Below are 20,705 nucleotides of genomic sequence, written 5' to 3'. Positions count from 1 at the left end.
TTGCTGCAGTGAACATTTGCGTACAAGTTTTTGTATAGACATATGTCCTCCCAGAGTGGCGAAAATAAAAAAAACTGACAATATTAAATGCTGACGAAGATGTGGAACAGCAAGAACTCTCGTTCGTCATTAGCAGGAACGCAAACGGCACAGCCACCTGGGAAGACAGTTCAATAGTTCCTTACAAAACTAAGCATACTCTTATCTCACGAACTAGCAATTGTACTCTAAGGTATTTACCCAAGTGGTTTAAAAAATTACGCTCACCCAAAAACCTACATGCGAGTATTCATAACAGCTTCTCTTACAATCACCAAAAACTGGAAGCACCCAAGATGTCTTTGAATAAGTAAATGGACAAGCATTCTGTGACAGTCCATATAATGAAACAGTTTACAGCAATATAAGAAAATGAGCTTTCAAATGATGAAAAGACATTGAGGAAACTTATTCCTAAATGAAAGAAAGCAATCTGAAAGACTACATATACTATAAGAATCCATGTTAATGATATTCTGGAAAAGAAATACTATGGAGATAGTAAAAATATGAATGGTTGCTAGAGTTTGGAGAAAGGAAGGATTAAAATTTTAAAGCAAAAAAGATTTTTACCAGTGGTGGAACTATTCTGTATGATACTACAATGGTGGATATATGACATCATGCCTGTGTCAAAACCTACAAAACTTTATAGTACAAAGAATGGCCTTCAGTGTATGCAAATTTAAGAAAATAACTGAAAAGTATTCAAAAAGTAGATCCCAGGAAGGAATGTGGACCTGTGGACCTAACGGTATAGCATATGTACAAAACCCACATCCTGAAGGGCTGAAAGCAAACTCGGTAACTTAAGTGACTTTTGAAATGAGTGGACTTGGTAAGACTAAGACAGAAAGGGCTGACCATAAGCATTCAGAGCCCTTAAGGACTCTAGCACATAAAGCTGTTGGCCACAGGGTATAGGTTAACAATTCTGGTACTACTATACATGTATACTGGGATTTTAAAATTAAGTAAACATTTGGCAGATGGTGAGAGCCAGATTTCTCACTGTCAGAACAGGATGTTACAGATAAGCCAGGGGAAAGGCTAGAATGATTCATGTGGTAATGGAGTGAAATTAAAGACATCTGTGTGAACTCGTGTTTAGCTTAATATAGACATAGTTATGTATATGAGTACAGTTGACCCTTGAGCATACAGGGATTCGGGGCACTAGTCCTCACCCCAGTTGAAAATCTGGGTATAATTTTTGACTTTCCAAGAACTTCACCAGTCCCTTGGTATCTGCAGTGCGTTGGTTCAAGAACCCACCATGGAAAATCCCATTGTGCTCAAGTCGCTTACATAAAGTGGCCTAGAACAAAGCATGCAGTCAGCCCTCTACATCCTGACTCCTGCCCATGGTTTAAAAATACTGTCTCTGGTCCGCAGGTGGAATTATCATAATGTTTTGTATCTCTATAGGAATAAGATTACCCAGGTGTATTTTTTTGTCAAAACTTAGCAAATTTGCCCATAATATTTATGTACCTATGTACGTTTTACATAATTTTGGACAGACATTGAACTCTAGCTAATATGAATGCTGAAGTGTTTAGACAAATGAAATGATAGCTGCATCAATAAAATGAGGATCGTGAGACAGTAATGATGGAGAGAGGGGTGGGTGTGTGGTAAGGCAAGTAAAGTAAAATATTAATGACTAAGTCTAGTTTATACATAAATGTTCACTACAAAGTTAACTACTGTTTGAGTTTTTTTTCGTAAAATGTTGGGGAAGTTGGTGCTGAATATTAGCTACAATATATTTTTGATTAGGAATAAATTCTGCATTCTCTACTCTCGGAGTATCATAAATTGAAAAAAAAATGTTCAGCAAGAAAATAAAAAAGAATTTTTAGTTAGTCTTTAGACAGAGATCCAGATTACTCAAATTGTTCGAAGATGGTTGTTGAAGTATATTAACACTAATGAAAAACTATATTTCATGTTTTCCAAAAATGGTTTCTCAATATTTTGGTCCCCTCCATTCTTTATATTTCTAGCCCCCCATCTACATCTTCACCCAAAATAACGATCTATGCACCAATATTGGCAAGTATGCCTAAGTTATTGGTCACTTAAATGTATGATTACATTTCAGGTCGATCTTGACCCAGAAGATCCTTAGCTGATAACATTTTTTCATTTTCACGATCTTATCATTTTGGTCTTAACTCTATTATAGTGAATGAACTTACAACTGTTACAGACAGCAAGAATGAAGTCCATAGATATATTTCCCGGATAGAATGTTGTTAGTCATTCAGATAGACTCAGTCTCAGATGAAAATACAGGGAAATCTCAATTTGCTCAAAGGGGCACATTCCTCCATCTTCAAAGTCCGCAGGACTATTTAACGTGAATTGATCTGTATGTGGAAAACCTAAAACATTTTGGATACAGCTGACATCCAATAGATGGCAGTGAAATACAGAAAATTCACTGATTCTTACAGTAAGAACTTGATTGCTTTCAGTGGTAAGCTGCTAGTCTATTGCCAATTAAAAACTCCCATAAATTATATGTAAATTTTACATAATTTTAAGCAAATGTTGAGCTCCAGCTGAAGTATTTAGGGAGAAGTGTACTGAAATCTGCATCAATATCATGAGAAAAACAAGATAGAGTAATGAGGGATAGAGGGATGGACGTGTGAAATTGTAGAATCTTTTTAGAATCGTATTACGTTTTTAAAATACTGTGAGGTCCTGGATGAGAAATAGCTCCAAACCTGCTGGATCCATGAGGATGCAATGTCTGTGGAATTCAAGGACTTGTTTGAGGTTACATAAAGTTTGTGGTAAATTCAAGTGTAGAATCAACATGATTCAACGGTCCTTTTATGAATTCTAAATGCATATTACAGCTGGATGTTTCTTGAAATTTTGAAGCTGTATTTAAATAATACTAATACTCCATGGGTGGAAAATAAGTGCAAGATGAGACTGGAGATGGGCAGGCATTAAGCCCTGAAGAGCCGTCTAGCCTCTATTAAAAATTAGCAATTTCATTGGCAGTGCAAAGCATAATGGAGATCAACTCTAGCTTTTCATTTTTATAAGCATTAGAGGAGTTTAAAAAAATAGCCCATTTCCCTAGAGACTCCCAGAGATACTGATTTAATTTTTCCATGAAGAAATCTGGGAATTAGCATTTAAAAAAACTTCCCCAAAGAATTCTAATTCGTGGCCAGGACTGAGACCCTCTTGTAGCGGTAAAGACCGTGAAGCTTGGAATCAGAGAGACCTGGGATCTGATCTCTGTTCTACCCACTTCTTAGCTCAGTGAACTTTCAGACATTATTGTATCTCTTTAAGCCTGGGGCTGACTGATATGTGACGTAAGTGATAATAGTTTGACCTATCCGACAGGATTCGTTTTAGAATTACATAAAAATCACCACATTCCTAATCTTTTATTTTAAATAGTTCCATAAATTTGATATATGTGTGGCTGCTTTTGCATGCGTTCTTTGATTCCTCATCTCTGAAACTATTATACTTTTATCGTTACCATGGTATTTTATTTTGACATTGATTCATGAATTTCACGGTTGACAGTTACATCATTCATTCAAAGACGTTCGTGGTGACATCAGTACAGATTGGCATCATCAAATATGAAAGGGAATGCTATTGAATTAAATGGTATTTTTCTGAATAATGTCACCACAGAGTTATTTGTAGCACAGGTATAAGGAAAGGAAGTTTGTCTTCATATCAGTTAGCTATAGCTGCATAATAAGCCACTTCAAAATGTAGTGGCTCAAACCAACAGCAGCTTGTTCAGCTCTCATTTCTGTCAATCAATCCAGACAGGTCTCAGTTGGGCAGTGCTGCTGGGTTCAGGTGACAGCTGCTGCGGTTCCTCACGTGTCAGTCACCAGCCACTGGGTCTGCTCTGGGCTGTGCTCTAGAAGGGACTCCGCTGGGATGACTCACCTCGGCTCCAAGTGGTCTGTAATCTTCTAGAACGCTATTTTGGGCTGCTTCTTGTGGCAAGGCAGGGGCCCAGCAGGGGTCCTGATGCACTCAAAGCCTCTTGATGTCACAGCTCAGAATTGACACACCGTCACTTCTGGTGTTTTCTGTTTGTCAAGTGAGTCTCAAAGCCAGCCTAAATTTAAGGGGTCAGGAAATAGTTCCTGTCCTTGAATAAGAAGAGATGCAAAGATGTAGATACAGTAAAATGTGAAGGATCAGGGGCTTCAATCTACAAAGTCTTCTTTGGGGTTTCTTTGAAAATAAAAACTTGAGTCAGTTGTGAATTACAGAAACAGATGTCAGTTAATCTTCAGGAATAACCTTATCATCCTTGCAAGCAATCAGGGCGAGGCCAGATGCCATTTTGCACACATAATGTGGGAACGACTGATGCCAATTTAGAAGATTTGATAAGGAGCTATCGACGTTGTCTTTGAATTCTAAAGTTTTATTCTTTGAGATATTTAATCTAGAATTTGAACGGTGAATAAAAATATAAATTACAGGTGGGTCAAGGGATCAACAGCTTAATAGGAAAGGTGTATCTTAGAAACCTTTAGATAAAATATAGAATACTCTTTATGACAAAAAAAAAAAGGTGGCTAGCCTAATAGTAGTAGTAATAAGAGACATAGAACAAGCAGAAGAATACAAATTGAACATTAATGACATGCTATTACACACTTAGCGGACTGGGAAAAATAACTAAGAGTCTGTCACTATTAAGCGTTGATAAGAATGTGGACCAGTGGGACCTCATGCATGACCTTTGGGCGTACAAATTGGATGACCACTTTGGAAACAATTTGGCATTATCTTGTAAGGCTAAGATTTACATCTTATAGCCCAGGGATTTGTCTCTTAGTTTGTGAGAAAATATTTCACATGTGCACAAGGTAGCATTATTCTTTCCTCGTCGTCATCATCATCATCATCGTCATTGTTGTAAAGATACAAATCAAATGTCCATCGATGGGATGAGTAACTAGACAGCAGTGTATTCACAGCATAGAAAGGATTATGGCTTCACTTATTATTATGTAGAAATATTCTACAACAATCCTTTAGTACATCAAATATCACCCTTTTGCCCAGACACCAGCCTCCGTGTATTGCCATCCTGCTCATCTGCAAATGATAATGACTTTTTTTGAAGGCAGAGCGCTGTCCTGATGTAGCTCAGAACTGATCAAATATAGGGGCCCTTCTTACTGCTGAACGGGGACTGAAAACAATCTGCTATTTTCAAAGCAAATATCCCTGCAAGGTAGTTGTCGTAGGATTCAGTCCTAGATTACCTGTGAGCATCAGTGGTGGCTTATTTGTCCCAATCCACACTAATTAGACCATCCTTTCGGACTGAGTTTTCGTCTTCATTCCTAGTGTTTATTACCTCTCCATTTGCTCCTCCTGCCTGGCTATCCCTAACACTTTTTCTAGTGCTCTTCTCCTGATGGAGGTGGGGGAGGGGACCTCAACACTACTGATGAATTAACCCTCCTGCTACCACACCCTCTTTTATCAGCTCAGCACTCCTGAGTCCTGCTTCAGCTTGAGTTGAACTGAAGTACAAATGTGTTTCTTGGTCTTAGTGATGCAGACAGCTGCCTCCTTAGTGTGGGCCAGCCCTTCTTCCCAGGTGGCTGTCTGTGTTCCATGTACTCAACTTCTTCAGATTTTGTCCATCTGCCCCATAGTAGGTGCTCCCAGGAGCCCATGGTGTCGTCATGTGGCTTATGAAATGGGTTGTCAACCAGTTCTCCTGGACAGTCCCTTCACAATCCACTTCATAGTTTATTGTTATCAAACAAACTCTTAATTTTACCCTGAAGGGCTGAATAATTCCATCTTTATTTTTTATCAATTATTATAAAAATTTGATTCACAAAATTTTTTTCTACAAACATCTGTATTTCAGATATTTTTACTCTTATGCTATTGCTTTGATAACATTCACTGTCATATATATATATATATTTTTAAGATAGGCTCTGTGTATATATATATATATGTGTTTCATTTACCTATGTGAATTATAATTGCCTGGATGATAGACGCAGTGTCTCCTATTCGTAGGTGGTAATGCCAAACAAACAGAAAGATAGTTGTAAAGAAACAGCCTTTCTAAAACTTAACTCTGTAGGGACACTAAAGATGTTGCACACAGTATGTGCACTGAAGGTGCTGCTATTTTAATATTATACTCTTTTTAGATTAATTTCTTAGAATCCAGAGCTTCCTTGCATAATTATATAGTTATCATTACAGCTGCATTTCCTTAGCGGTTAACATCTTATAGGTAATTGATCTTGTTAGTTGCCCAAGATTAAAGTTAGAATTCCAGTGTTGAACCAGAAACTTCTCTAGCAAGGCTCCAGACAGAATGAAGCATATTAACAATGCATGGCCTTGTTTTTCCTCTGTAATCACTACCTCTGGAAAGGCCTTCCTAATAAAAATATGGAACTAATCAAGTCCCTTTGAAGCTGCTGGCCTTAACTGGAGTGGAGGGGGAAAAAGAGGTTAAGAGAAGAGTCTCAGAAAATGGCTGAGCGAGAGCTACCCGTGGAAAGGATGTCAAAATAAAAAGAGAAAAAGGATTGTTGAAGTAAAAACCAACACTTTAAAAATAAACATACTTATTTGCTTCCAAAGCTTACAGAAATCTTATTATGCAAATGCAAAAGACGCTGTACGCCTGGATTTAGCATTGTCAGGAATCGTCCTTATGGGATGGGTGGCACAGTTCCAATAGTTTTCTCACCCTTAGCACCTACTTCAGCCCCATTTGGTAAATTAGAGAAGTTGTCAGAAGCAAATGGAAAGAAGGTTCTGAAAGAGAAAGGCCAAAAAAAATACTTTTGTTAATTCAGATGGTATTTATTTAGCCTCCATTATGAGCAACAAGCTTTCCCGGGCACTTGGAATATGTCAGCGAACCAAACAAACAAAAATCCACGTCTTCCTGGATTTTTTTTTTGGGTGAGTGGTTTGGGGGGGGGGGAGGTGACACAATATTCCCACATCGGTTTAAATATCCAGTGCAGCTGAAAGGTCTCGTAGTGAGTAAAGGGGACAGACGTTTGTGTGCTCTTATTTAAACAGTATCAAAAGATCATCTTAGTGCTCTTCGAATATTTTTCCTTCTTTGAGGACTACTGTGTCATACGCGCCAGGAAACTGTTGGAGGCACAACAGTCTCTGCAACAGCCTTTGCCCAGTCTGCCCCGGTTGCTACTACCATCCATCCTCCATAGAACAGTCAGAGTACTAACAACATGAACAACCAGACAGAAAGAAATCAAAGGAGGAAGGCAGCGAAAGAGAGAGAAAGGATAAGAGAGAGAGAGGGAAAAAGGAAGGAAGGAAGGAAAGAAGGGAGAGGGAGAGAGGAAGGGACAGAAGAAGGGAGGGAAAAGACAAGAAATAAACATACAGACTTAAGTTAATATATAGTGTGCCCTACAGGGGTGAGTGTGAGCTCAAGCCCTCTGCCCAGAGCCCAGTCTGTTCCCCACAGAGCCAGCACTGGTGTGTGGCACTCAAACTGGGCTGATCATAACTTCTAGGAACACTTCCCCCGGGCGAGGTTGGCGGACTTCTGTTTTACAGATTTTTTCAAAGAAAAAGTTTACCTCAAAAATCTGATGAGGATTATTGTAATGCTTGATATAATCATTTATATATATATATATATGTATATATATATACATATATATATATGTATATATGTATACATATATATACGTATATACGTAACACTTCCAGTAATATTCATATATATATATACATATATATATACGTATATATATGTATATATATAGGGTTTTTTATAATATTTATATAAATATTCAAATAGGGTTATGGTTAGAGATAGGGATTCGGGTTATATGTAATCATATATATATGTAAATGATTTATATATATAATCATTTATATATATAAATGGTTATATATATAAATGATTATATATATATGTGCGTATATATATATACACATATATATAAGCTCATGATGGGATAGCCTAGCTCATGTCTAGTTTCTCTTCAATAGGCCCCCTCTGCTACTGGCATGGATATTAGACACATTCTAAAAGAATTTAAGAATGTTTTTATAACATTAGTCCATGTTTGAGGTGAAGGACATGAAAAGTGCTCACGATCTTAAGTGTTTCTTTGGTTCTGCATATACTCTCGGATGAGATGGACTTTTGTTCGAAATGGTGGCATTTCTGGCATTCACATGTGTTCAGTTTTGACTCTGGAGGTAGCATTCATGGGAAATGAAATTTTACCTTGATGCTAATGAAGAACTCACTTAGAACACAAGAGGTGTTCTAAGAAGTTGTGAACTTCTAGGAAGTGTTCCTAGAAGTTATGACCATGAACAATGAGATCTGAGGTTAAATGTGATTTTGTTAAAACAGAAAATCTCCTATCCGAAGAAGATTCTGGAAAATTATCAGGAACACTAGAATTGGAGGGTGAGCTATGGAAAAGGATAAATGCATTTACTCTTATGAAAAATTACTTCTATATCCTCAGTCTCCGTTCTTCCAGTAATATTCAGCATCTTTTTTGGGCAATATGTTTTAACAGCATCATGAGAATATAAGACTTCCCAGTTTTCTCATTTTCTTGCTATTTCTGCCTAGTTTTAAGCTTCATTTGCTTCCAGAGTTAGTAAATATCCACTTTCCACAATTAGTCGTGCTGAGAACTATGACAATGTGTGAGTTCCCAGGTGTGCACGTTTGTTCTGAAAGATCCTGGAGAGAATAGAATATCTCAAACAAAAATAAAACACATCTCTCTCTGAAATCCCTCTTTGACGTCCGTGATCCTTTAAAAGTATTTTCTTCTTTTCTTTCCAAAATTAAACAACTTAAACTGTATTTAAGAATGTTGCTAACTATAAAATTCGATGAAGTTGGACAGAAAGCCATTATGGTTTATGTAACTCAATTTACTACAGTTCACTATACGGACCAAGTACACGGCTGTTCACAGTTTCCCCCCTCAGTGGCAGTAATTTAATGGGAAAGAATGTGGAATAAAAACTGAAATAACTACAGAGATTTCAGAAGAAGACGTTCCTCCGAAAGGGCAGTGGGACAGCAAGCACTCAGCGCTCTGTGGACGTGACCTAATGTCTTTTGTGGTCGTCATAAAGTCACAGTTAAAGCAATAGCTTCCACATTGCTGCTGGGAACTATGCTAACCAGGAAATCACAAACTAACGTTCGGAGGTGACCTCATGATTAGCCCTTCCATGGGAAGGTTCCAAACAAAGCCACGTTGCTCGCGACTGAGCCAGCAAAGGATTGTTCTCAAAGGGCAGACATGGGTGTCGTGGAACAAGGTAGTCAAACAAATGTCAAAGAAGTCTTAGAAAGCTTAGGCATGTGAAGCCTGTGTGTTCATTTATGACCGTTTTCTAACACTGGCTCATGGGCCGTCAGAAGAACAAATAAGTCAGGGAGAGAGAGGGAGGGAGGGAGGGCGAGAGAGGGATGGAGAGATAGAGAGAGAAGGAAGAGGGGAGGGAGAGAGAAAGAGAACCACGTCAAAGTCGCTGGCCCACGTAGATACATTTGTGAGTAAGTGAATGTGTTATGGAGGGTAATGGAATAGTGAGCGAAGCTTCGCCAGGCTGAGAACAGTGACTTAATAGATTCGTATCACCTTGGGGTCCAGGTCAACCATAAAAGCATTTTTCTCACGGCCGGCCGGGTCTCAATGAGTTCTGGTATTGTAGAACTGTAGTAGAGACATAGAGTCAGAAGATCCATTTCAAATCGACCTTGGCTGTGACTTCGCCGCTTTGCCTGTGGTTCCTCACCCATGAAACAGACAGAGAACCAATGGGAGCACGTCCTGCCCCTGCTCGCTCCCCCTGCCCACAGCAGCACACCGCGGCTGCTTCGTCCTTTCTTACCTGGGTTACAGGCCTCCTAATCGGACTCGGCGCGATCTTCTAGCACATTCTCCACTAACTTTCAAGAGCAAAGATAGAAGTACGCCACGCTCTCCATTCTCCACTTCTATCCAAAGTTGAAATACTAGGGATTTCCATCTAAATAGAAGTTATGCATTGGTAGGAGAAAACTCTTAAAAAAGAGTTGGCAACATATTAACTCTTAGAGACAGAATTTTCTTGCTTTTGAAAAATGCCGTGTTACTCTAAGATAGTGGTTCTCATACTTTCTCATCTCGTGGACCCTAAAACACTTAAAAAGCATCAAGGACCCCAGTGGGCGATTGTTTCCATGTCTTGTACATGTTCACCTTTACCGTACTCAAAATCAAACCTGAAATAATTTGAAAACCAAGACAATAAAATCAGACCTTTCTTAGCCATAAAAATGATGCTGTCATGACATGTAGCACCTGGACAACTCCACTGCACCAGACAAATGAAAGGCACATCATTTTACTAGGGCTGTGAAATTAGTTTTGACCTCACAGACTCCCTGAATGACCAGAAGAATCTTGGGAATTTGCAGGAATGGAGAGGGTTTTAGTCTTCCACAGGCCCAAGATTTAGCGGTCACCTGCGTACTGTTACCCAGATCTTAAAAGGCAGGAAGCCCTCAAATGACATACGAGTCATGTTTATGTATAATGATAATACGTTGGAAACAACGCAACAACCAACAGTAACTGGATGACGAAACAATTTTATGGAAGCTAAATCAAAATGCTAAAAATGACAGTTTCAATAAATATTTATTGGAAAGTAAAATGCTAACATTACGAGAATAAAGCAAGACTTAAAATTACTTGAATCATATAATAAATGTAATATATACCATATAAAATACAAACAAAAATACACCAGGAGAAAATATATTTAAATATTGACTTTCTCTAGATGTGCAATTGATCGATTTCTCTCTTTGCAGTTTTCTGTAGTTCCTTATTACGTGTCTGCAATAAATATTTTACATATTGCAAAATTTATAAAATCAGAAAATAGTGTTCAAAATCTTTTCGTAGTTTTCCGTTGCTTTCAGGATACAATCCAGACCGACCGTGTTGCTTCCCAGCCCGTCGTGGTGGCTGTCTGCCTCTCGGTCGGCATTTCTGCTTCCCCGTGACGCACTCACCTCTGGCATACTGGCCTGCACAGATGGAGGCCGCGCTCCCCGTGGGCCCGTGCACACACCCCACTGGGTGCAGGGACCGCCCCACCCCTCCTTCCACATAGGAGCCTGCCCCTCAGGACTTGGCTCTCCCTCCTTTAAGCAGCCCAGGCTCCTCGGTACTCGTGGGCAGCCCTGGTCCACGTGAGCCTTTGCGGCATAAGTGCGTACGAAGCTCTGTCTCTCCTTGTACAGAGAGCTCCTGGTTAGATCTTTCGTTTTCCTTGGCTTGCTTCATTTTGGGGTTTGGGCGGTTTGTTGCTGGAGGAGCTACTGAGACGCAGACACAGAGAGAGACCGTGGGGAAACTAGAGGAAGGCGTCTCTCTGGAATGCATTCTCCCACGTGCTGCCTTTTCAACAATACTTGAAGTCACCGATATGTTGACAGGACTGTGCTCAGAATGATTCAGAAAACTAGAGGAAGCCGCGTGGGTCCAGCAGTTGAGATGCGCAGAGAAGGGACAGGAGGTGAGGCTGTCTTCTGTGGTCCCTATAAGACAACCTGGCAGGCTTCTCCCCTACCCCCAGCCGCGGCTCGGTTCCGCTCATGTTTCAACCTGGTAGCTTTTCATCAAGAATGTGTAAGTGCTCACTAATATGTCTGTCTTTTTTTTTTCAATGGTTGGATGACGAATGTATTAGGGGAATTTCGACTGTGGTATATAATACATTACTGATGCAAAGCCCAGTGCAATGGTACTTTATTGGCAGGGACGTTGATGAACGATGGGCGGGAGGCAACGTTCAGGGAACTGCTGTGATGTGAATGAAGTGGATCATCAAAGGAGGGCAGATGGGCTGGGGGAAGCATCACTGTTTAAAGAAACATGGAAGCACAGCTTCACATTGGGCCGCAGTCGAAGTCTGCCAGGAAACTGCAGCTGGAGACCAGCTGACCCAGCACAGAGCAGGCCAAGTTTAAATAGGCCAGGAGATAAAAAGTCAGGGCAGGAAATAATGCCAGGTTATACAAATGAACAACTACTACCAGAAACCAGAGGCCTTTCTTAATGGTCTCTGCCGTAGAGAGAAAAACACTCCTGAGCAGCGGAGAGATCATGATCAAACCCAGGGCATCAGTCTCGTCTGCACAGAGTGATGTAAAGCAAATGCATGGATTTGTTTATAAGCGATTCCAGCTTTTGGCACCACCCCCAGTTTTCATAATGATGGTAACTTACTGCTTCGGTACAATTCTTATAACACAAGGTTAAAATACCAGCCATCCGCTTGCATTCATTGCTGCAAAGAAAATTCTAACCCTTTGACTTAAAAGTCCCTGATGAAAAATTTTAATACGTATGTGGATAATTTATTGCGCATACTAGCACAATTGTGATTCTTCATTTCAACTTGTCCCTGGGTTACTTTGGAGCTAAGTTTTCTCATCTGTGAGTTGAAGGTGCTGGCATAGGTGAGCTCTGTGGGAACTTCTAACTGCAAACTTACTCTATGGTGCAAGGAAAGATTTAACCATTCTTAATTCCATTTTCTTCTGACATGTTAAAATTCTGACCTTTTCGGGTGAAAAAAATAATTCTCAAGTAATATTAAGTCTTATTTAAAACCACAAACTCCAGATAATTTATAATATGTATAGAAAATAATGGTATCTCTTTATTCAATTGTTCTTCTATACTGATTGGGTGGTGGTTTTAATCTGTGAGCCTAATAGGGTTAATTAAGGACCTCAAATATAATTTGAAAATGTTTACAGACAGCACATTTTAGGTTGCCAATCCCATCTGTGGACACTGCTATATTAATGACACAATATTTGTTTTAGAGGTCATAGTGCTATTTGCCAGGTTAAACATTTGTAATCTGGATACAGCCTTAAAACACCCTTTCAAAGAAAGCCACAGACAGCCATACACTACATCAACAGCACTCTTCAATCGAATGGTTTGTCAGGATTACAGAGGCAGCTGCGCCAACAATAACAGGCACCTTCCTTGTGGATGCTAATTAGAATGTTGACATAATAAAGCCCCTTACTGGGGACAAGTCAGCGTTCAGTACTTGCAATCCAACATCATGCCTAAGGCAAAGCTGTTAATAGAATTTGTCCCCAAAGTGACCAAAGGCAGAGCACAAAGAGCTGCAGCCCTGTTTGTGCCCTGTGGCGGTGGTGAGTGTGTGGGTGGACGCTCCTGGCTGCATCCTGCTTAGGATGACCACACAGTGGTTAATTTGTATTTCTCCTCCCAAATATCGCTTTTAAAGGTCACGCTTCTGTTTACTAAACTATACATAGGTAAGCAACATCAGAACAGAGACCCAAGTGTGCATTCGAGCTTTACCATCTTGCCCTTCTAAAATGATTTCAAGTACGTATTACCTTTATTGTACTTTTTATGATATTCTAGAAGATTTATGTGTTTATACAGCGTCTCACTCTCGAGTTTATCGTAATTTCACATATATTGTCTCATCCTCATTTTTAATACTCCTGTGAGATAGGAAAGGGATTTAAAAATTTTAAGCAGTTAGGTAGACTGAGAAAATAAGACAGAAAAATACAACTTGACAAAGCTGCAGGTTGCGTGGTAGCAGGTTGCAACAGCAGTAGCGACAACAAGAGCAAAAGCTAGTGAAACAGAATATGGAAGGGTAAGTGGCTTTCAGACCAGACAACCTCTAAACTCTCGAAATTACAGCACATAAAGACAACCAGCCAACCAGCCTCCCGTTCTTGGGCATCCATGATACGTCCGGCTCTATTTGCAATTTTTACGGTACATTATTGTTTTATTTATATGGAAAACTTTAACCTTAACTGAGTAGTGCCAAACTTTAACCTTAACTGAGTAGTAGAAAGAATGTAAAATGCCTTTCCTCTTATAATTGTCATGAGACAAGTTCTGTCTTTCATCGTCTCTGTGGTGACCAGACATTAAGAACATCCCAAATGATCCCAGAGTCTAATCCCCTCTCCTTGAGTGTGAACCGGCCTAGTGACTTGCTTCTAACAGATTAGAGCAAGGGAGCAGAATGTCGCCTCCATGACTAGGTGACATAAGAATAGTAATTTCCATCTTGCTAGCAGCCTCCCTTTCTTGCTGGCTTTGATGAAGCAAACTGCCCTATGGAGAAGCCACATGGAACCGGAGGCTGGCCTTCAGCCAACGTCCAGCAAGGAATGGAGGCATCAGGTCAGTGACCCTCAAGGACCTGAGTTCTGCCAACAGCATGGAGGCTTGAGCGGAGAAGCCAGATAAGCTACGCCCGGACTCCTGGCCCGCAGACATTGTAACGCAACGGCCGGTTGTTGCTTAAGCCACGAGGTTTGTGGTGATTTGTTATGCATCAGTAGATACCTCATACTGTCTCTAATGCAGAGAAAATGGATTTCAGGTTTGAGATTTATCATTTACTTTGAAAGATACCTCGGCTTAACTGTTGGCACAGGGTGACCCACGAGAATGTCCCACCCTAAGGGTACTTTGGTAAAAAGCCAGACACTAGAAATCGCTGCTCATTTTCGTGTTTGAATTAACTTCAGAATAGTTACTTATTGAATACATCCCTAGATAATTCATAAAATGCATTAAAACTTTCATTTGTTAGCCACTTGCAGAAGCTTTTTTCTGTATTAAAATATCTATTAAAATAGAAAAAAAATGATATTTCTCATTTGATTGTAACAAAAATATAAGAAACTATAGATTAGATCAGTAAATTCATTCTGGGAATGTTTTTTGGAAGAGTCGGGTTGCATGTCATGATGTCAAACCTTAATCAAAATTATTTTATAGGTTTAAAAACCACAATGATAGCTCATAGCACTGTTTGGGATAATGAAATTATTGATGTTATTATCAATTGCCATAAAATATAGTATTCTTTAAATTTGGATCTAAATATAGTTTCTCGAGCTTAATCTCAACTCCTACCTAATTTTATTTTTTAAATTAATTTATTTACCACCTAACTAATTTTAATATACAGCCATCACATTTGGAAAAGTTAGTGTCCACACTATTTACTGGATTTCTGATTTCACAGTCTTGGATGATATCTCTGAACTGCTGTAACCTTTTTGCTTTAATGGATCATTTTAAAAAGTCTGTTACTGCATACATGGGGGCCTCTCATCTACTTTCTTATATTAACTACCCTTCTCTGAAATGAGCCCAGTTTCTGTATGCCATTCACAATCTGCTCAAAATATTCCAGATGCACAATAATGAGATAGCATACGCTCCTCCAGGATCCTGTGGAAGGATTGCCTGTTTCACCTGGCCACGTCTTTGCTGCGTGGTGCCACTGAGTTCACATGGGACCTGGAGCCTGGGAACAGATAAACTTAAAATCCATTGTGTGGCATTGGGCAAAATACTTCTTTAAGCTGTAGATTTCTCCTCAGTAAAACAACAACAACAACAATAATAATAATAATTCTTGCTTCGAAGAATTATAAGTGTACAAGGAGAGAAAAATATATTTTTTAAAATTCAGAACTGAGCATACAAAAGGGAGTGCATCATTTCTTTCCAGATGACTTTATCTCTACCTATAAAGGAGAGACTGTAAAAAACTCCAGGCATAATTTTCAGAGAGGAAAACAACGAGAAAGCTGCACTTTTCTGCACAAAGAAGTTCTGGAGCAAAGGAGAGCACAGAGGAACAGAGGTGGAAGTGGGCGGGCCAGGCGGGCCCAGAACAGGGTTTAGGTGGAGAGGTGGGTGGCCATGGAGTTCTGGGGAAAAACACCAGAACTGAGCACTTCCGGTCATGCATATTTCTAAGAAACTCTTAAGGGATGCAAGGTGATCTTATTGCTCCAAAACTTAATAAATTCTGTTGCACATGAAAATTTCTACTACGAATGCTATATGGGGACATTAAACATAAAGGACAGTTGGGAACCACCTCTGGCCATGTGGAAGCAAAAAGTGCAGCTAATGGGATGCGATGAGACCCGATTGGGAATGGAACCTCGAGGGAGACAGGAAGCTGAAGAAAGAAATGGCCTTGAGAAAGATCACAAGGTCCCTAGAATTCTGGGAGATCAAACATCCACAGGAACATGGGAGAGAGAGTTTTGACTAATGGTTTGCAAATCTCAAAGGACGGAGTGACCCCAGCTGCCATTCAGATAACCTAAAGATTTAAAATATCTAGAGCAGAGCCTATTTCAGCACTGAATAAAACAAAGTCGGAGATAGGTCTGGGGAGTTTAAGGAATTACTTTCCTAGATTGTACTCTTTGAAATAGCAGCTCACCTGCCCAGCATACTCACCCTGATTCCTGCTTTCTTAATTAATTTATTAATGCTCCTCCAAAGCAGTTACCAGTATCCAACGTACTGTCTGTTTTACTCGTTTATTTTTTGCTTTCTCTCCATGACATAAGCTTCATGAAATCAAGGATTTTGTTCTTTACTGTTTTCTTCAATGTCATTTCTTGATCACCGAGAACGGCGCCTGTCACCTAGTGAACATTCGGTGACGATTTGCGGAATAAATAAGTGAATTAATGAATCCTTAACAAGGAGTAACATAAGGAGATGCTATGGCCTCTGTTCTGTCCATCCTGTTTTTGAGTTAACGTCATAGGTTCTGAGTGGCTTGCTCACCTGCTACCGCGTCCTCTACCTACTTGTGCTGCAGTCATCACGGTTTTGAAGCAAGACTGTTATGCACACTGGACTCTCATCATTTCTATCCACACCTGTTTTAAATTCACATTTTAAAGACAAAATATTTTTGAGAAATCATTGTTTAAAAATATGTTTAATGATATGGTGACGAAAGCAATTTTTTTTTAACTGGGAAAATGGTTATAGTTGTTGCAGTTTATCTATTTTATTTTAAACATGCCACAGTTTCTATGACAGGGAAGCTCGTTACGGGCTGATGGCATCACTGAAGCCTCTGTAAGGGGCCGATTTGTCTTCTTCCCTCTTCTTGGGATGCTCTGCTGTCCTCGATGGCCTCTTACCTGTTGCCACCAGGTCTTTCTACTTGGCGAGCTCCTCCCCTCTGCGATGACTCTGCTCCAAGTCTCCTCCTGGCTCCTCTCACTTCTTGTATCAAGATGATCGAGATACCACAGAAGCTTGAACTTCAGGGACTCGCCCTTGCACAGGCCCCTTCCAAGATAATTTTATATTTATAGTTTTTGTAGTCTTTTTCTTCCCATTTCCCACTCCTATACACATATCAAATTGTGTAAGCTCAGGCTGCTATAACAAAAAGACCGTAGATTTGTGGCCTAAACACACTTATTTCTCACAATTCTGGAGATTGGTAAGTCCAAGATCAATATGCTGGTTCCTGGGGAGGGCCCTCTTCCTGGTTATATCCTCATAAAGTTAGGCTGAGGGGAGAGGGAGAGGGAGAGAGAGAAAAGGAACACTCTGTGGGGTTTCTTTTTTGAGGGCACTACCTCCCCAAGGCCCACCTCCTAATCCTACCACGTTGGGAGCTAAGATTTCAACATGAGCTTTTGGGGAACACGGACATTCAGACCATAACACCTCACAAAACCAGGTCTGCCCTGCGATTGCCTGACAGAACTTGGTAGGACCTAAAGGACTCACTACATGTTACCATACTTACCTGTGTGTGGATTGTATTCACGCAGAGCATGACCTTCGAGTCCAGGGTTCATGTCGTACTATCTTTCGATTCCTGAGCGTGTGTACAGTGGTCACTCAGTGGGCTCTTGTGGAAATGATTTTTTGAGAAAGAAGTGGCAGCACCATTCTCTGACTCCGTCTCAGGACTTTCTCAGCCCGTACTGCAGGACAGCTTGTTTCCTTCCCCCACCCACCCAGAACGTTTCTTTGAGTTAATAGCTTCCTACGAGCAGTTACATTTCTCATTTCACTCTTTTCAAGTTGGAGATACACTGTTTACATACTGAGAAGGGGCCGAGTGTTAATGGAAGAGGGATGAAGTTTTTAGCTTTAGATCTGGAGCAGCCACCTACCGTTTGCATGGCTGCAAAGAAATCCTTCTCCTCTGTAAGCTTCAGTTTCCTTATTTATAAAAGACCAACAAACAAGCAAACAAACCAAAGGGGCAAGAAGCCCGGGGGAGAGCAATATTTGACCTGGTAGGATCACAAGCTACTTGGTAATCACATGAAATTATATATATGAAAGGCCTGACACTAGATAAATGTAAAGTGTTAATATTATTTGGAAAAGTAAGGGGTAACTTTATTTATATAACTTTATTTATATATAAACATGGGTTAGCATTACTCTTTAGTTAAATGATTATGATCTCCCAAGTTCACAAATTTAAACTCCAGGATCATAAAGTGATTCAAAGATCAAAAGAAAAAAATACATAAATGCACTCATAATTAAAATGTCATAATAATAAAGTTCACTTGCTACTTTTGATTTCTTGGGGTTTAGAAACAAACAGCTCGCTCAGCATATTTTGGCAGGACTTCTTTTTAAAAAAACAAGGTTAACTACAGAATTATGAGGACAGCAAATGGAAAAAAACAACCGTAATGTTGCTAAATAAAAATATGAACACAAATTCTATATTGGAGATCTAACTAGTATGTTTTAAATTGGAGTTTGGGTGTTTTGTTTTGTTTTTTGTTTTGTTTTGTTTACTTCTTATATTGGATAAATTTTCCAAGAGTCTTATTATACTTGAAAAGGAGTGCCATTCTTTTGGTTCTTTCCCTCCAAAGTATGAACATTTAAAAAAAAACAAAACTCAGTGACGTCTATTGACAGAGAAATAAATAAATATGTCCCTCTATTTCAGTCTTATTTAAATATGTGTGGTATGTAAAGGTGTGATTAGCACTAAAAATACATGTTCCATGCTAAGAATTTGTATCTTTAGGGTATAACACGTCATAGGAATGTCATGAGAAACTTTCCATAGCGTGTGTGACATAAGGCTCCTTGGCCATAGACTTTCAATCGAGGATGTCGGTGTGGGCTTTGCCCACCGACTGGGGGGAAACACAAAGGGAGCCAGCCCGTGGGCGGACAGCTCTTCCTAATAATCAGATCCACAGCGCTTGCCTCGGGAACCCCCCAGGGCTCTACCAGTTTGTGGGGGTGGGGGAACCAAATTGCTAAGACCACCACACACAATATTTCTAGAGTCGCTTTATTTTAAAAAATAATATCCTTCTTATGACCAGGTAGACTGGCTGTGTTCAAAAGATTTTACTATTCAAACAGTGATGGAAACAAATTGCAATAAAGAAAATAAATATATTTTAAAACCACTGGCTTACAGAGCATAGAATAGCTACGCTGACACTACGTGAGCATCTAGTCCCGCTTCTTTCAATCATTGACTTGACTTGGTTAAAACTCAAGGGTAGTGAGACTACCGAGCTGAAACAGTTTCAGGAGCTGCTGTGAATCACAGACCCTTTCAGAAGGTTGAGCATCTTTCTCCTATCGGCTTCCGCAGCGACCTTGGAAACAAAACATGTTCCCATTCCTGGTCCCTTGTTTCCTTCCCCAAGTTTCATTCACTCTTTACCCAACTCGTAGGCAACTCTGCTTTCGCTGTCCTGCGTGCTCTCTCATTTCCTGGGCCCTCGCTTCTGCCGCGATCTTGCTGTCCTGCTTGGCTTGTTCGAAGCGTAATTTCGGGCTGATATTTCCCACGAATTATCAGAATGTTGAAAAAATGTTTACATGAAAAAAGGATTCCATGGGAAATAAGTTTGGAGAAACTGAGTTAATTAAACTGCAGAGTTTCTCAGGTTTTAAGTATGATATTTATATCCAGGGTGGAAATAAAATATGGAGCATTCCCCAGAATCATTTGATTGTGGAACATTTTTTTTTTTTTCTCAATGGAGAATATTTTAAGAAATGATCCTCTGGATGGAAGTGATGTAGTGTGAATTCTGCTCATAGGCACAGAAAGCCTTTCCATCTCTGTTCGCAGTTAGCATCTCAGCTTCTTTTGCCTGCTCCTGCTCGCAGCCATGTCTTTGGTGTGAGAGCAGCGGAGACGGGGTGGTGCAGAAGGGGATTGGGCACAATTTTTCAAGCATCCTGAATCGACCCCACTGTCTCCTCATGTTATAAGACTATTTGAACCTCAGTATATCTCATTTTTAAGACTCCTTTTCCCTCTAAGAATTTTTTGCTAAGTTTCCCAGACTCTCAAATGCTTGAAATTTTATAATCTTGTGCTAATATTTGAAGATCTGTGGACCTTGAGTGCCATATGCTCAAGCTCTGGCTGGCCCTCCTTCTCAGATTTTCCATTCGGTCCTGTCTGTAAGAATAGTGTTGTACAATTTTAATCTTTGTTTAAACATGCAATAATAATAACATAGAGACCTTCTGAGTAAGTTGCCCTCGTAAAATCTTACCTGTCAGGATCCTAAAGATTAAATGAAAAAATGTGTAAAACATCATGCCTGCTACATAGTGCCTGAATAAATGGTAGGGACTCTTTCTCTATAACTAAATCTTGAGGGTTCAGCTTGCTTTCGTCAACCACAGCTATGTTCTCTGGCCATGGCTAACTGAAAAACTTCACTCAAGCTAAATCAAACACATTTCCTTTATTGT

This window comes from Pteropus medius, unplaced genomic scaffold (genome assembly GCF_902729225.1).
Source record: "Pteropus medius unplaced genomic scaffold, Ma_sr-lr_union100, whole genome shotgun sequence".
Classification (NCBI taxonomy): Eukaryota; Metazoa; Chordata; class Mammalia; order Chiroptera; family Pteropodidae; genus Pteropus; species Pteropus medius.
This window is presented reverse-complemented; position numbering follows the sequence as displayed.